Raw genomic sequence first — 18,199 nt, 5'->3', positions numbered from 1 at the left:
GTATTATTTACAACACTGCAGTGTAAATAATTATAGTGAAACACCATGATAACATGATTGCTCAGGAAAAAAAATGACCCTAGATAGAGAAATCAGACCACTGGTGAACAGTAACTCAAGCTTTTTAAACACACTTAAAACCTGTTTAAAAGTAAGCAGATTAAAATCACCCTCTAGGGCAGGGATGAGGAATGGTTAGTCCCTAAGCAGAGCAAGCGAGTCCACCGCCTCTGAGGTGCCTCGGAGACACCACCAGCCACTGTAGCAACAGAGAGTTGGCTGCTAGGAGGCGGAATTAGGATTCTGCACGTAATTTACAGCCCACTGGGATTTCCTCTCTCCTTCGCAACTCCTGGGATTTAGTAAAGACAAGAAGATTATTTTTTAATTACTGCTTGGGGTCATATCTCCCAAAGCCTTGGTCAGGCCCGTTATGAGTTGATGATCACACCATACTGCCTTTTTGTTTTGGCCTCAGACACACACTAAACACAGGCAGCCTTGTCTCGGCAGCCTTCACTGAAATCCGCCGACTCATGAGGAGCAGCACTTGGGAAGGAACCTGCGTAAGGCCGTAGGTAAGCTGCCGAAGTATGATGCAGCCGGGCGCCAGCCTGGCCATTCATCTGAGATGCGTCCCGGCCACAGACGCGGCATCAGACCCCTGCAGTTACACTGTAGCCTCCCTCGACAAGGAAGAGATCAGGTGCTCCCTCTCAGAGTTCCTGGAAGGAAGGCTGCTGGACTGTCAATGCCACAGTCTCACTTTCCTTCCATTCAGGTCCCAAGGGCAGTGAAGGTGGAGGGAGCCGGAAGGATGGAGGGAGAAAGACAGAAAAACTGCTTGCACTGCCTGGATATTAGGAGGCTCCCCAGCGCAGGTTCCAGCGCAGCTTGGGCCAGGGCCAGGGGGCATCAATGTGCCACTGACAGTCATGGCCTTGATGCTGCTAATGTGTGTTCTGAATTCAAGCCTATGTTTTTACTAGAATCCTTACTCTAACATGTGCAAAAGCAAATAAATAAACAATAAAATCAAAGGGAATCCAGACAGGGAGCCAGGACTTTCTGTCTCCATTCTTAAGTTCATTTCCTAGGGGACTAAAGACACAAACCTAGGCCTCTGATAAAACCCAAATTAAAGTCCAAGTCTCCTTATTGCTGTCTGTGTTGTTACTGTCGATGGAGCTATTACTAGATACTATTGACTACTATCTGTTTTTTTTTGTAGTATGCTAAGTACTTTATATACATAAAATACTTGAGTTGACTTGAATAGACTTTTCTCCAAAGAGAATATACATGTAGTAGTCAACGTGCACACAAAGAGATACTTAACATCACCAATTATTAGGGAAAGGTAAATGAAAACCATAATAAACAATCACTTGACACTCCTTAGGATGGCTATAATCTAAACAGTGGGGTGGGGAAAGGCATTGGCATGGATGTGGAAGGAGTGGAATCTTTCTCATGGGATTGGAGAGTGGTGCAAGGTCATGTGAAAAACAGCTTGCCGGTTCCTCAAAAGTCAAACAGAATCACTGTGTGACCCAGGAATTCCACTCCGAGATCTATACACCCAAACTGAAAGCAGGCACTCAAACACATACTTGTACACAAATGTTCGCAGCACCATCTCACCAATAGCCAAAAGCAGATGGCCTGGGATCCCAGAGCAGCTGGGAAGTCCACCCTCCCTCGGCCTGCAGCAAATTAGCCTACAAGACAGACCGTTGGTAACAGAGTAGGAAAAAAGGTTAGGGTGTGTCCTGCTTCAGCCTCCTCCCGTCCAAACAATCTTCCCAGGAGTATCTTGTTTCAGAGGGACGTGGATGTGTGTAATGAAGGGAGAAACCAAGGCAAGGAAACTGGAGGGAAACCCTTGCCACAGGTGTGAGGGGCTCAGGTGACGCTTACCTTTCCCTCCTACCCTGTTTACAAACACGATCTCAAAAACACACCATGGAGACCCTGTTTCGGGTTTCTCTGTGGTGACTATTACATAAATGATACACAGAGAAGCCATTAGTGAGCTGAAGGATTTGGGTAGGACACCAGTTATCATCAGATCAACAAAGCACTCTTCTCTTAGCCAAATACCCTCACTCTATTCCCACTTCTGTGCCCTATGTCAGACCCACTTCCCTTCATGTCTTCTTGGCCACAATAGCTTCCATTTTCTTGTCTCCCCCAGGCAAGCAACTGCACCCTGCCATGGCTACATGGTTTTCTAAGCACTGCTTTCCTCCCTCTCTTCTCTATTAAAATTTTTTGAATGGGTCTCCAATGGCCGCTTGATGAAGCCAATGAGGCCACACTTCTTAGTTTGATTGTTTCTTTCTGTCTGATTTAATTGAAGGAGAAAGAGAGAGAGAGAGAGAGAGAGAGAGAGAGAGAGAGATCTTCTTTCCACTAGTTCACTCCCCAAATGGCTGCAATGACTGGAGTTGGACCAGTTTGAAGCCCTGAGCCAGGAGCTTCCTCTGGGTCTCCTACATGGGTGGCAGAAACCCAAGCACTTGGGCCATCTTCCACTGCTTTCTCAAGCCATTAGCATGGAGCTAGATCAGAAGTGAAGCAGCCAGGACTCGAACTGGTACCCATATGGGATGCTTTCTTTACCTGCTATGCGACAATGCAGACCTTGAGGCCAAATGTCTTAGTTTAGTGTCCAGGGTTGTCCACAACTTTCCAGACTCTGTTTGCAAGACTTCTGTATGTGAAGTCAAATTGAGTCTTTTCTACCTTCTTTTTTTTTTTTTTAAATTAGATAATGTTAAGCACTTTGTATAATTATCTCATTTAAATTTTATAGTACTTAACATAAAAGGTATTACACTAATGAGGAGATTGAGGCTAGAGAGGATAAATATGGCATGTAACTGATGAAGGTCAGGGTCAAGATTTGAACCCAGGTCTTTCTTGGCATTCAAACCCATGCTTTTAGGTGTTGTGTCTTTTACTTTCCTCCCTTCAGGTTTTCTACTCTTATGTTCTATCTGTAATGTCAACTCCAATAATGTCTCCCCACTTTCTTCTCCTGCCTCTCTCTAACCAATATCCCTGATGCTCAGGGATGGAAAAGTCTTCTTGCCATTTGAACTTGCATAGCAGAGCAAATGGTTTCTGTCTATCTTTGCACAATTCTAATCAACACACTACTCACGTGATGATAGCATTAAGGAGGGCAGGGACCATGCCCAATAGTTATTGTATCTCTACCCTTGTCTAGCACAATTCTTGTTCACAATAGGTGTACAATAATTATTTGTTCAATAATCTATAGATCATCTGCCAGGGAAATAATACATAGATTGGTTTGTTAAAGGTCTTTGTAATTTGGATTATAACTCTTCAATATTTTGTTAAATATAGTTTCTTTATGTTTTGGGAACATTTAAATACATAGGTTGAAAATTAGGAAAATATTCTTAATTTAACATGTGACTAAAGTGCTTGAACTATTGAGTGCTGAAACATTTTTGTCTAAGTGCTTACTTGAACCAACATTGAGACTAAAGGGAAAAGAAATTACCGTCTGTAAATCTGTTACTTTAAACCTCTTATTCTCATGAGTTTCATGATAGGTCCATAAAGAGAAATTAATTTACAGAAGTAGTCAGCATAAACCTCTAAAAAATGCAAGCATAAACTACTATGCACTTTTTCCTTTGTGTGACTTCTGCATATTTCAATTTTCAGTTCATCCCTATAAGGTTTTCAAATCCACCAGCTGTAAGAATATCTATCAGATTATAGTACAGCACTAAAAATAAACTCATGTGTTTGAAAATAAATGAATCAGCACATTCATAGCTGAATTGTTTTCTCATGTGACTCACACTACTTACCTAACTTTTTCTTCGTGATTGTTCATTTATCATATCAAGTTTCTTTGGACATCTGCTTCTGTAAGTACAATCTTATTGAAAATGTTCAGTAGAAAACAAAATAACTCTCTGGTCTAGAGTTTTAAAAGCAAGACATTAATGAGGCCAATCACTGTGGATTTAGCTTAAGACCTGTCTTCATTTTTTATGATGTAAAGAAAGCCGTATAATTTTCAATACCAATACAGTCTGTGTACCAATAAAGGTTCATTACTTAGAGCTCATAATACTGAACTTCACAAATCCCTTCTGCTTAGTTTAGATCAGAGGATATTCTTGATAAAGCTCATCTCAAAATCACTTGGAGTCCAAAGTATCTATGCAAAACCATTAATCTCAGAATGTGTCTAAACACTAACCTTGAGACAGGCTGCAATTTGCTGTTCTCTGTGACAGACAAATAGCTAGGGGAGATCTGCCATTTAACCCCAGTGCTTTCTTTGGAAGTCATGGAAAGTAAAGGTTTTTTTACACTTCCTTTGTCATAAAAAAATTAAAGTTAGACCATCAATATGGTCTAACTTTACATATAAAAGTAATACTGTAAAGTCATTATGTGAAAATTAAATAAGATAGTCTTTACATTAATGCCACTCCCAAAGAATCAGCATAAAGATATCTTGACTGATTTTACAGCTAAAATAGACTATATATGTATATGTAGTGATTGTGTTTTGACCCAAATGCAATTGGCCATGTCTATCAACTTTACACACAAATACCAAATTGTAAAGCAGCCTCATTTACAAAGGCTGGGCTTTTCCTCCTTATAGGTGCCTCAATACTCATGTTAGATTAAGTTTCAGTGCCTGCTTGTTGTATGTATCCCACAAAACACAAGCTAGAAAGTCAGGGGTGTATCTGAAGATGTGATCTAATGCATGTTGACATTATCAGTGAATTCAGTTGACAAAGCAATTCCTGAAATGCATACACAGAAATATGTATAATTTTTAAAATTTCCCAAAAAGTAAAAGCTCCACAATTCAAATAAGGTCTTTATGATGAAAATTATAAAACATTAAAGAAAGAATAGAAGAAGTCACAAAAATGGGAAAATCTTCCATGTTTGTGGACTGAAAGAATTAATAGCATCAAAATGTCCATATAACTCAAAGCAACTTACAGATTCAATGCAATCCCAATCAAAAGACATTCTTCTCAGATCTAGAAAAAATGATGCTAACATTCATATGGAAACACAATAGACCCCAAGTAACTAAGCAATCTTATAGAACAAAAACAAAGCTGGAGGTATCACAATACCAGGTTTCAAGATATACTACTGGGCAGTTATAATCAAAACATCCCGGTACTGACACAAAAATAGATATGTATAACAAGGAAATGGAATAGAAACTCAAGAAATCCATCCGTGCATCTACAACCAAGTAATGTTTTACAAAGGAGCTAAAATCAGTCCCTGGAGAAAGGACAAACTCTTCAACAAATGGTGTGGGGAAAATTGGATCTCCACATGCATAACTATTTTATGAGACTAGTACCTTACACTTTATACAGAAACCCACTCACAATGGATCAAGGATATAAATCTCTGACCTGATATCACCAAATTGCTAGAGGAGAACATTGGGGAAACTCTGCAAGACATTGGCACAGGCAAAGGCATCTTGGAAAAGACCCTAGAAGCACAGGCAATCAAAGCCAAAATAGACATAGGAGTACATGGCGCTAAGAAGCTTCTGCATTGCAAAAGAAACATTTGGCAAAGTGAAGAGACAACTGACAGAATGGAGAAAATACTTGCAAACTCTGCAACTGATAAAGGATTAATATTCAGAATCTATAAAGAGCTTAAGAAACTCAACGACAACAAACCATCCAGTTAAGAAATGGGCAAAGGACTTTAACAGACATTTTTCAAAAGAGGAAATTCAAATGTCCAACAGACATGTGAAAAAATACTCAGGATCATTAGCCATCAGGGAAATGCAAATCAAAGCTACAACAAGGTTTTGCCTCACCCTGGTTAGAATGGTTCTCATACAGAAATGAACAAACAATAAATGCTGGCATGGATGTGGGGCAAAAAGTACCCTAATCCACTGCTGGTGGGAATGTAAACCAGTACAGCCATTGTGGAAGACAGTATGGAGATACCTCAGAAAGCTGAAAATATGACTCAGCCATCCCACTCCTGGGAATTTACTCAAATGAAATGAAATCAACACATGAAGGAGTTATCTGTACCCCAATGTTTATTGCAGGTGAATTCACAATAGCTAAGGTATGGAATAAACTCAGCTGTCTATCAACCGATGACTAGATAAAGAAACTATGGTGTATATATACACTACAAATACTACTCAGCCTTCCTTAAAAAAGAATGAAATTCTGTCATTTGCAGCAAAATGGATGCAACTGGAAACCATTATATTTAGTGAAATAAGCCAGTCCCCAAAAGACAAATACCATATATTTTCCCTGATTTGTGGTAACTAATAGAGTATCAAAAATGTAATATACATGGGTGAAATTGACATTTTCTAATTCAACGATTATTGCAGCTCTCATCTCTACTGTTGAGGGACTGTTTTTTTCTTCTTACTATTTGTTGAATTATTTACTTAGCACAGGATTAATTTTGTGAGTACAAAATAGAGTAGATCATTATAAAAATTAAAGGAAGGACTGGGAAAGGAAGGAATAGGTAAGGAAGGAGGAGGAAAGGTGGGAACATGGGCAGCAGGGAGGGCAGGGTAGAAAGTATTACTGTGCTCCTAAAATATGTATATGAAATACATGAAATTTATTCACCTTAAAAAATTTAAAATTTTTACTTTAGAATCACACACTTGAATATAAGCCTAGGTAAGACAATTCCCTCTGAGTTTGAACCTTCCTATGCCAATTACAGCATAAATGCAAATGTGGATACCTTGGGGAACATGTGATAAAGTATGTGGAGGAGGACACATTGAATTAGACTCTCATCATACATTAGGATAGAACAGTTTTGTACAATACTGAAGGTAATCAAAGCTGATGGGTGAAATTCACACAAAGTCTGAAGGGACAGACCGGAAACAACAGTAGCAATTTACATAACTTTGTAGATGAAAAGAAATGACTGCGGCTGAAGTGCAACAAGATGGAAAAGTGAGCAGCTAGATGGAGCAGATGCCACGTGGCCCGAGAGAGCCTCGGTGTCAGCCGAAGCTTTATCCTCTCTGTGGAAATGACCTTTCTTCGCTGGATGCTGCTTAGCAGTGGGAGTTCACTTCTCCAGTTGCAAGTTGACATTTTGCAAGGAACTTGGGGGAGACTGAGATAAGTCAAAGAACAAGCCTCGGCTCTCACACCTTCTCATGCCACTTCCCTGCTTTCCAGGAAAGAGTCCTGGCCCTAACTCAGAGAACTCAAACACAGGCATCTCATAGAAAAGGACCATTTTACTGAATAATGCATGTATATTCTGATCTGGGGAATTTCACTGGGTAGGTAAAATTTGAAGTATGTCCTGAACTCTCAGGAACAGATAACATCTTGGGAAATGAGATATATTTTACTTTACTCCAAAATGGAAAGCCAACAAATAAATTTTCATATCATATATCACAAGTACCATATATCTGCAGAAATGCATATGCCTCTAGCAACACGTGCTTCCTAATTTCTAAGTGGTTGTGATTTATAATATTTCAAGTCACTGCTTGGAGATTTTGATTTTACAGCAAGTGAGCACCAGAAATATTCTTGACTTAAATTAACAATTACGTAATGGTCACTTGTAGATTTATGGTATTTAAAAACCATCCTCAGTTTGTGTATGTTTCTATGTGTATACACATGTGTATGTAATAAGTTGAACTTCATAAATTTGGAGTTTGCTTTGGGAAATATATTTAGGCAATGTTGGTTCTAGGTAACCCTTAGACTATTCTTTTTTTTTTTTAATCCTTAGACTATTTTTTTAAACCTTAGACTAGTTAGCCTATTCTTTTTTGAAAGTATTTTTTTAAAATTTATTTGAATGTCAGAGTTATAGAGAGATAGGGAGAGACAAGGCCACAACAGCCAGGGAGAGCTGAGCCAGGCAGAATCCAGGAGCTCCATCTGGGTCTCCCACATGGATAGCAGGGACTCAAGTACTTGGACCATCTTCTGCTGCTTTTTCCAGGCCATTAGCAGGGAGCTGGATCAGAAGTGGAGCAGTGGGAACTCAAACTGGAGCCCACATGGGAGGCTGGCATTGCAGGTGGCAGCTTTACCTGCTACACCGTAACACCAGCTTCTTAAACAGACTATTCTTAATAGCACAGTACTTGTGCTATGAACACTTGCCACAAAAGGAATGGTGCATTTGTCTGCAATAGCTCCCCTTCATACATAGAACCAAAACATGTATTGTATCCCTGCTTTATATAAAATTCCTTTAATATTTATTCTGGAGATGTTATTAAAATCTCACTGCAACATCAACCAAAAGGAATTGTGATCTGTTTGAATGTGCAGTTTGGTAAGACTGATTACAAATTTTGCATTGATTTCCTTTAGGAGATAATTGTTCCTTTCAAATATTGTACAATATTGTAAAAATGTAAGTATTTTATAAAGGCAAGACAAAGTTTAAATAAGGAGATTCCAATAAATATACTAAAATGTATAGTTCTTGAAAACCAAAAGGATTGCGCATAGGAGGCATATAGGTTAAAACTGTAGCTATAGCTTGAAGAGTGCATTCATTTGCTTATAAAATGGACAGTGGCAGGCATGTGGTCTAGTGGTTAAGATGCCAGCTAGCATGTCTGCACCGTTGAGTGGTTAGCTTTGATATTAGGTTCCAACTCCTGACCCCAGTTTCTTGCTAATATGGACCCTAAGAAGCACACTGATGGCTCGGCTGGGTAGATTTCTGACATCCACATAGGAGACCTGCACTGGATTCCAAGCTCTGAGCTTCTGCCTGGGCCCAGCCTGAGCCTGGGCATTGTAGACATCTGGGGAATGAAGGAGTGCATGGGTACTTTCCCAGTCTGTGTCGATGTGTCTCTTGGGCTCCCAAATAGATTAAAACAAAACAAGAACCACAAAAATGGAGCAATTTTTCAGTTTTCATTTTTCGCTATTGTTACTTATGCTTCTGACATATCCCAGCACGTACTGCAAAGGTCTTCACATTCCACTCTCCTTAATCCTGCCCCAGATGCTCCATGTCTGATCCTCAATACTATTTCTGATCTCTTTTCACTTAGCCAACTTTACCTTCTAGGGGTGGGGGGGTAGGGGGAAAGGCATGGACGAAAAGTAATGGTTTCCTCCCTGAAACTTTTATTTTAGCTCTTTCAAAAACAGTAAAAAAAAGAGAAAAAAAAAACCTTTAAATTTCTGTCATCTGCTTTTATTATACTCCAGACACCTTCACAATTATTTTACTTCTTCAAAGATGAAAATGTGCATCATTGACCGGAGGGGAAACTTAATAAACACAGATTAGGTGCGTTCAGTAGTTTCTAAGGGAATGGAGCACTGAAAGTCAGTGTGATGTGGACACTGATTTCCGAGAGGTTTACATACAATTAAAAGACCTGAATCACAGACATATAAAAGTACTGGAAGCAGAGTATATTTATTATTTTTGCTATTGTTCTCTAGACTAGCCTCACCTGGATTTCAGTAATTATATTGAATAAATTGCTCACCTGTATGAAATAGAGTCAGCCCAAGACCTAAACATTTGTGTGATTTATTAACTCTTTTGTAAGCTTTACATTTCAGAAATCGGACTTCAGAAACCAAAGACGATGGATAGCTTCAGAATGCGAAGAAACTTTAACTCTTGACCCTAATATGCAATTAACTGGCAGCCATGGAATTATTGACATTCCTAGCACTTACCCCATGTGAGGACGAGAATCAAGCATCACAGAAGAATTGTGTGCTTGCTTAGAAAACAAACGAGCAACAAAAGCCACAACAACAACAACAACAACAAAACCCAACCCAGACACCCATGCTGTTACGTGGTTCAAAAGGGAGATGGAAATGATTTCTGAGATACTGCTTTCCCATTCAATTAAGAATTAGCGAGACCTGCGCCCCATGACTTCGGCATGCAGGCACTGCAATCTGGAGCTCTAGTTAAGATGGCTTTTTCAGATATTTGACAGAGTCACTGACATCTATATCTTTAAAAATGGATTAGAAAAAAAAATGATTAATCTGCTCTATCCCTTAAAACTGGAGGCCTTTAGCTGGGATACAAAGGTGCGAAATTTCTTGGCAGAAATCCTCCAAGGGGATTTCCAGCTTGTCTTGGACACCTTTGAGGTAAAGAGGCCTTCTCATTATGTTGAACTTTATGCCAAGCTGTCTGACGGCTTAATGAGGCTAGTCGGTGTGCAGGTAGTGCAAGATACACGTGACCAATTAGAGGTCAAATGAGAAGTTTGGGTTTAGGAGGATATAACTTTTCTTTCTTTCTGCAGCTCCTCTCCATCTCAAAAAGTCTCTACCTTAACCTTAAAATATCTGATTCCTCGGGTGTTCATTCTCAGTCTCTGAGGTCCAAGCTTTATTCTCCTCCAGGATCCAGTCCTCCTCCAAACACTTATCATCCAATGCATTGTATAAAGAGAATTCCCAGCAGTAGATTTTGAAATGAAAGATAAAATGTTGAGCATCTGAGCGTTTCCAGGTGCTGGTGTCAGTACCTGGAATGCCTCCTGTTGACAATGCTGGCTATCACTGGGGGCATGCGGGATCCCTCTGTTCTGAACAGTCTTCAGAAATCAGTCCTATCTGATTGTTCTTTCAGATCAAACGCACGAGCAAGACAAAGTACACCGAGCATATTCTTTCACTCTGCACTTTGTTGTTAGAAGGGGGAGGAATCCCACTAGGACCCCTAACTCAGTTTTAGATTATTACCAAACTTTTGTAGGAATTCTATTCTTTCCCCACCCCCAGCTCCTGTTACTCACCCCTCCTCCAACTGTGTACGCTCTCAGTTCACCGATTGTGTTGAACAAATGTTTTGTTGCTCCTCTAAGGATTGCTCTGTGCTACTAAGAATTAACTGTGGATAACACCAAGGCAGATTGCAGATAAACTCAACTAAAAGACATTTGCTATTCTTAGAGAATGTGGCATGCAGTTACCTGCATTCAGCTCCAAAGGATGTTTTCTCTTTCTTAAAAACAACACTTGCAAGCCCTCCAATATTCTTGGAGCTCATGGTGCTGGAGTCTTTTTAAAGGTGACTTATTCACTGCAAAATACCTCCTTTTGCTCTCCGAGGTGAGAGAAAAAGAAGGACATCAGTCTAAGTTTGACTGTTTTACCAGGAGTTAATTCTGTTGCTGAGAAAAGATCTTCTCAAGAAAGAAGACGTGGCAAAGTGCCTGGCATTGAAAACAGCAAGGAAAATAACAGTGTAGTTGGCTGGCTTCTTAAAATGTATTTCTTGTTGGACACAGGAAGTCATTTGCTATCACATTGGAACGTGACATAATGTATAACACGTCAAAGACATTGTTAAAAAACAAACAAATTGGAATTGAGCTGCATAGAGTTAGTCTCAGCTCTCTCAGTCAGTTTCACACATTAAGATGGTCGAACATGCAGAGCTTATAAATTCTCCTGTTGCAGAGTTTTTTGGAGAATTTCACAAAACTCAGTGGGATCTTGGTGGGGAAACTGATATTAACCACTGAGTTCTTTAATGACAGTTAAACAAGAGAACACCACTCCTAATTTACTCAAGTAGCATTCAATATCACAACAAGACAATTGTAGAATACTGTTCTTTTATGAAACCAACTTTTATGCTATGATTTTTAACTCTTTCATGTGCCAGTGACTTTAATTTGCTTCTCCAAGCCTGCCTTCCTAACCTGCACCTGAGTCTTCTTACATGATTAGTCTAATCCTTCTCTCTAACATTTTCCACTGTTATTAATTACATAGGTATTTTAGATATTTATGTCCCAAGTCAGAGTTCCAATTTTAGACATATGGCTTAATCATTTCTGCCCATCCACCACTTGAACAATGTTGTAAGCAAAAGAGTGGCAAACAGTGTACTGCTTTTTAATCCTGCAAGAAATCTCAGAGTCATGCTTCTTCTCCAGTGGACAGAGATAGCTGAACAAGTAATCAGGCCACAAGTGCTGTTGAGTGTGGAAGGAATGGAACAGCGGGCATGTCGGTTTGCCAGCCCCTTAAGGAACACTGCTCTACCTCTGCTTGGGGCCGAGAGTCTTTGCTACCAACCCACCTTTTCAAACAGAAATGGATGCTAAAGTCCACAGAAAGTGAAGAGGGACATGCCTGCTTTAGAGTGACTTTGACACACATACTAGCCACAGGGTGGGTGAGATAAATGACTTTATTCTGAGGTGGAGGTGGGACATACCGCAAGACAGCGACAGATAATGCACAAGGGGAGTGAAGAAAGGAAATGTTGTTTTCAACTGGAGGCCAACATGGGTCAGTTGGTGAGAAAACGCCTCATGGACAAAGGCTCAAAAGTGGGTATTCCTCCTGAGGGTCATGTCTGCTGCTCCTTGTTCTAAAATGTTCTTCCTCCAACTCTCACATGGCTTTAGCACTCAACTTGAATAGCTGCTTCCAAAGGACCCTTCATAACCTCTTCCAGGTAAGATCTCCTGTTTTTCTCTGCCTTGGGACACATTAATCTCCCTTCCCACAATATATTATGCTTGGTAACCGTTTAATCAATTTACCAATTTTATCTAAACCATTGATAAAGAAATCAATCTCCATAGAGGGTTCTGAATCTGGTTTTCAGCTCTGCGTTCCAAGCATTCATTTTATTGCCTGACAGTAGACATAGAATATTTATTTGTTTAACAAGAGAGTGAATGAATCAGATGTATTGGGTTATACAAAGATGGACAATGGGAAAGAGGAGAGGAGGGAGAGGCCTCTCCTGGCAAGGAGATGGCATGAGCCTTCTGTATGGATTCCTGAAAATGGTACAGCTTGGCTCGAGCACGTGGAAGGTGTAAATGAGTAACGAGAAACAAGTTTGAAAAGTGAAATGGGATTGGAAATGCTGGGCTATGGACTTCACATTTTATTCTTCAGGTAAGTGATTAGTTTTGAGCAGGGGACATAAATGCCTGTAGAATATCATATATCTTCAACCTACAGACTTGGAAGGATGAACAGGTCTTTGCTTTAACTGCAACTAGTGTCAAAGCTATGGTCCTTTGACCAGACCCATGGACCTCAGAAAGACTTGGTGGGAACTGTCAGGGGCCTTGGATTTAAACTGAAATGAGTTCCAATGACCTGCTGAGTCCTACCGTGTGAAGGTTCACATCAGGCCAAGCTCAGCATCTGAGATCAATTCAAGTCAACAGATTAAATACCTCTAGGGTGTGCTTAGCCCTGTGGTGAAACACAAAAAAATCAAAGCAGGGTTCCTATGCCTTAAAGAGAAGGAGAGAGCTGTGTCTGATGGAATTGCTCAGAGCGACCTCTCGACTTGAAGGTGTGCAAGGGAATCATGCAAAGCTCTGGTACACAGGACTTTTTCCTGAAGCGCTCCCTATGAAGTGAACTACACTCTGGGATGCAGGCGACAGGTACAGTTCCACTGTAGACCCCTTTGGTTCCGTGTATATCCTGGTCCAGGCAGCATCAAAGAGCCATGGACGATCAGCCAGCCCCCTGGGGCTCCAGATCTGTCTCTACGAAACCATGTTTCAGTGGGTAAACCATTGGAACAATCAGAACATGCTTTGTCATTGTAAAAAACTGAGCATTTGTTAATTTATCAACTACTTATTGGGGATCACCAAATGTGTACTGTGCTAAGAGAGCTCCAACTTAATGGGCTCATGTGAAAAGCAAATGAGATAAAGATGGGAAAAAATGCTTTCTAACTCATAGTTTATCTACAGTGTGAATTGTTTCATTTTTAGGTGTGTAAGAGGTCATACAGAGCTACTTGAAGTTGTCTGGGAGTGTTACATATCATTTAGTCACAGAAAAGATTGCTATGATTCCATCTTCAAGTATTCAAGAACTACAATACAACACAAAAGCTATTATATTTATAGGGCTCTTTATAAAAGTGGAATGCTAGTGTCTGATCCCTTTGTATTCAAAACACTTACTTTGGAAAATAAGTTCAAATTCCCATCTGCAGCTCATAGAAAACACATTGCTCACAATGTGCCCTTGGTAAGAAGAGCTTGTCCCTTGCTTTGTATTTCCCATCTGTTGTGACCACATGTGACCCAGGGGCAGAGTGCCAGGAGTGGAAAGGCTGAGTGGGGTGGGAAGTATGGTGCCAGGCGTGAATGGGGAGCTCTCAGGTGAGATCTGAATGAAAGCACTGAGGGGTGAAGAAACAAGTTTGGTGGCTATGAAAGTAAGAAGAGGGGGCCGGCGCTGTGGTGTAGTGAGTAAAACAGCCACCTGCAGTGCAGGCATCCCATAAGGGCACCGGTTCAAGTCCCGGCTGCTCCACTTCCAATCCGGCTCTCTGCTATGGCCTGGGAAAGCAGTAGAAGAAGGCCTAAGTCCTTGGACCCCTGAACCTGCGTAGGAGACCCAGAAGAAGCTCCTGGCTCTGGAACAGCCCAGCTCCTGCTGTTGTGGCCAATTGGGGAATGAACCATCAGATGGAAGACCTCTCGCTCTCTCTGCCTCTCCTTCTCTCTCTGTGTAACTCTGACTTTCAAGTGAATAAATAAATCTTTAAAAAAAAAAAAAAGAAAAGAAGAGAAGTTAAATGGTTGCTGCTAATGAACAGGCTACCCTCGGCACAGCGGTCAGTAGGATCGCCAGCCCTGGGGAAGGGAAGTATCTGAATGGAGCTTCACGCCTGGCCTCTGGTGTCTGAAGCCCACGCGGTCCCGGAGCCCAGCGGAGTTCTGTGCTTGTCTGCTTCTCATTTCCCCTTCGTGCTGACACTTGCTCTTGCTTCTGGTGATGGGACTCCTCCAGCCGAGCTGAGTCCCTGGACTGTGCCGCTGAAGTGGCTCTGCCTTCATCGGGGGGTGTGAGTAGCAGCCTATCCCCGTGGAATCTGTGCTAGTCCTGGGGCCCACACCTGATGGCTTCAGGAGCAAAGTACCCAAGCTGGGGGTTTTCGGCCTTGGCACTACTGCCATTTCGGGCTGGATGCTTCTTTGTTGTGACAGACTGTCCTGTGCATCTCACGATGCTCAGTAGAATCTGGGTCTCCACCCACTGGATGCCAGTATCGTTCCCTCCTCAGGTTGCAACAAGCACAACTATCTCCTGCCACTGCCAAAGGTTCCCTGAGGCCCAGGACTGACCTGCGCTGGTGCACTGGCACCATACTTCACACCCCCATTAGCCTTCCCTCTGCTGGTGCTCTACTCTGAGCAAATAAACGGGCATGGCACTTTAATACTTTATCTCCGACATGACTTTTTCACGAGGCAACTAACTATTGTAATGATCGTAAGTACTCAAAGTATTTAAAGTTTAAAAATCTATATTATCTAATTGTATTACATAGGGTGATCTTACTATAAATATAAATCATTTGTCCAGAGAGGACCAGAAATAGGTGGCTGGGAAATGTTTGCTAAGTCAGTAAATGGTGCTTTTTAAGAAAAGGAACATATATTTGCTTTTAAAAATATATTTATTTCGAAGAGGGAGGAAAGGAGGGAAGAAGATGGTGAGGGTGGAGTGAGAAACAGAGTGAGAAATTGAGAGAGAGAGATAGAGTGAGGAAATCCATTTTCCATCTGCTGGGTCACTTCCCCAGATGTCCACCACAGCTGGGGCTGGGTCAGGGTGAAGTAAAAAGCCTGGAACTCCATCCAGAGTCTCTTATGTGGGTGGGAAGAATCCAGGTGCTCAAGCTACCACCTCCTGCCCTCCCTGGACGTGCATTAGCAGGGAGCTGGATCAGAAGTGGAGCCAGGACTCAAACCCAGGTATTCTGATATCCCCAGTGGTATATTAATGGCTGTGTACAAACTGCTTATCATTTTTTTTTAACTGTGGCACAAGGTATTCTTGAAAATACCATTGTCTACCACATGAACTGGCATACCTACTGCAGCCATGAGCTGGAGACTGTAAAATGTGGGGATCCCACTATAACCCACTAGAACATCTCGTGCCTGTGGGTAGTCTCTGGAGACTGCATGTGCCTGTGACCAGCGGCTGAAACAACAGCACCCCCTTGAAGAATCCCGTCCTCATCTTCCTTCTGTCCACTGGCAGGCACATCACATACAGCCCCACTGTCCCACCAAACGTTGTGTCTGATGTGCTGTGTTGATGACTTACTTCCCTTAACAGACTGAGACTGGCGGATCAGACATGGATTTGATTCATCTGTTGTTTTCCTCCAGGGGTTACCATGATACCACACAGATTAAATAAAAACATATTTAAGGGCGTGCCCTGGCCTTTAAGGATTCCATTTCCCTTTTAAATCAATTTTCTCAAACACATACAGAAGCAGCACTTCCCAATGCTTGAGTTTTAACATCTTTCATCCGAAAGGACCGACACCAAGTCCTTTACTGTTCCCTGATCTCCCTGTCATACTCCCCAAGAGATATTCATGTATAATCACAAATCTCACACATATGAAAGATAAACAGCACTGAAACTGTCCACAATGCACTGATTTACTGCTGGTCCTCAAATCCATCCCAAATTTCTCTTTTCAGATCTCTGAGTGCCACTTTGTCTTGACCATGACGTTCAGCAATTAACGTAACTGCAAACTTAACATTCAATGAGGAGTAGGGACAGGGCTCAGGCACCTGAGAGATGTTATGTGTGAGTGCTTTGCACACTGAACTTCCCAGCTGAATCTAATGGGTGGTGTCTGAATGGGAGCAGAGGACAGGGAGGCGATTCCAGGCGACACCAGGTTGCTGACCACTCTGAAGAGAAGAATAGCTCAAGAGTTTCCTCCGCCTACCTCCCACCGTCCCTTTCCATGACAGAGGAAAGGAACTCTTCAAGCTGGCTACAAACTGCACTATGGTAGGTCTTGAGGTCAAAATTGGATACAGAAGAGGGAGTACTGATCTAGGGTTTTCTTTGCACACCTCATTCTTCGGATAAAGGCCTATCGTACTTTGTCTAAATCTACTCTAAGATCATGTGCGCACCAAAGCACTTTTGTTCGGGAAGTGTGTCAATGCTAAGCAATTCAACAGAGAGAAAGGATGATAGGCAGAACTATAGCTGGACATAGAAACAGACGCACACAGAAGCCAGCACACAAATTGCCAGTCTCTCCTTGAGCAACTCTGAGAAGTACCAGCTGTTGGCTGACTCCCCCATGCTATGTAGGTCAGGGATATGAGAACCCAAGTATAAAAAAATCACAACAAAATGTATCCTTAGTTGGTCCTAAGGAGTCGTATAAAGCTCCCCTAATTGACCACATCAGAGGAGATTTTGAACTTCTTGCATGAAAACAACTTACCCTTCCTGGTGATAACACCACTTACAATGAGGTTTTACTCTAAGTGTTAAGAATAACAGAGGTAGTATTTTTAAATAAACGTGTTGCAACACGCAGGCAGTGTTTTCAAAAGCATCATCCGTTCCCCTTTTAGAAAGGTAGGCTGCTGCTCTGCTGGAGAAGTGAGATTGGCGCTCACGACATTTTTTTTTCAATAAACCGTGTCTGAGAGGGATTTTTTTTTTTTGGTACTTGAATGATATATGTGTAAAAAGAAAAAATGTTTCCTTTATAGCAGCACACACAAAAAAATCTTTTACCTGGAACATGCTCTTCAATTGAAGTCACCTTTGTTAATTCAACTGAGTTTTGTTGTGTTCACAAATTGAATTTTTTCACTCTGACTCTTCTAAACATTGGCAGAAGTGGAGCAGTTTATCACTTTCAGTCTCATCTAGGTATTACAGATCAACAAGGAAGGTGAGTACCTGGTGATGCCTCTGTGCAAGCTAACATCACAAAATTTGCGAACCAAGATTTTCATTCTCAGGAGGATGAGAAAGAAAATGGATGGGACTAGGTAGAAATCTGTGAAACTAACATTATACCCTGACATTAACCTACATTTTTAATTAAAATACATCATTATTAGATAATAATCCTTTTTTTGTCTAATCATTTTACCATAGTTTAGTATTATCACATGAACCCTAAATTTTTACAGTAAGAGACTTTTGCTAAAATTCAGGGAGAGGCTATGAAAATTTACTTTCAACTTATAATATTCAAAATGATTAAATGAATCCTTCTCAGGGGACACTGAAGAAGTTTACTGAGGTATTATCTGGTTGGCACCCACAAATTCTCATAGAATGTTCCTTATGGCTACTTCTGGGAA

Source organism: Oryctolagus cuniculus, chromosome 2, assembly GCF_964237555.1.
Source record: "Oryctolagus cuniculus chromosome 2, mOryCun1.1, whole genome shotgun sequence".
NCBI lineage: Eukaryota > Metazoa > Chordata > Mammalia > Lagomorpha > Leporidae > Oryctolagus > Oryctolagus cuniculus.
This window is presented reverse-complemented; position numbering follows the sequence as displayed.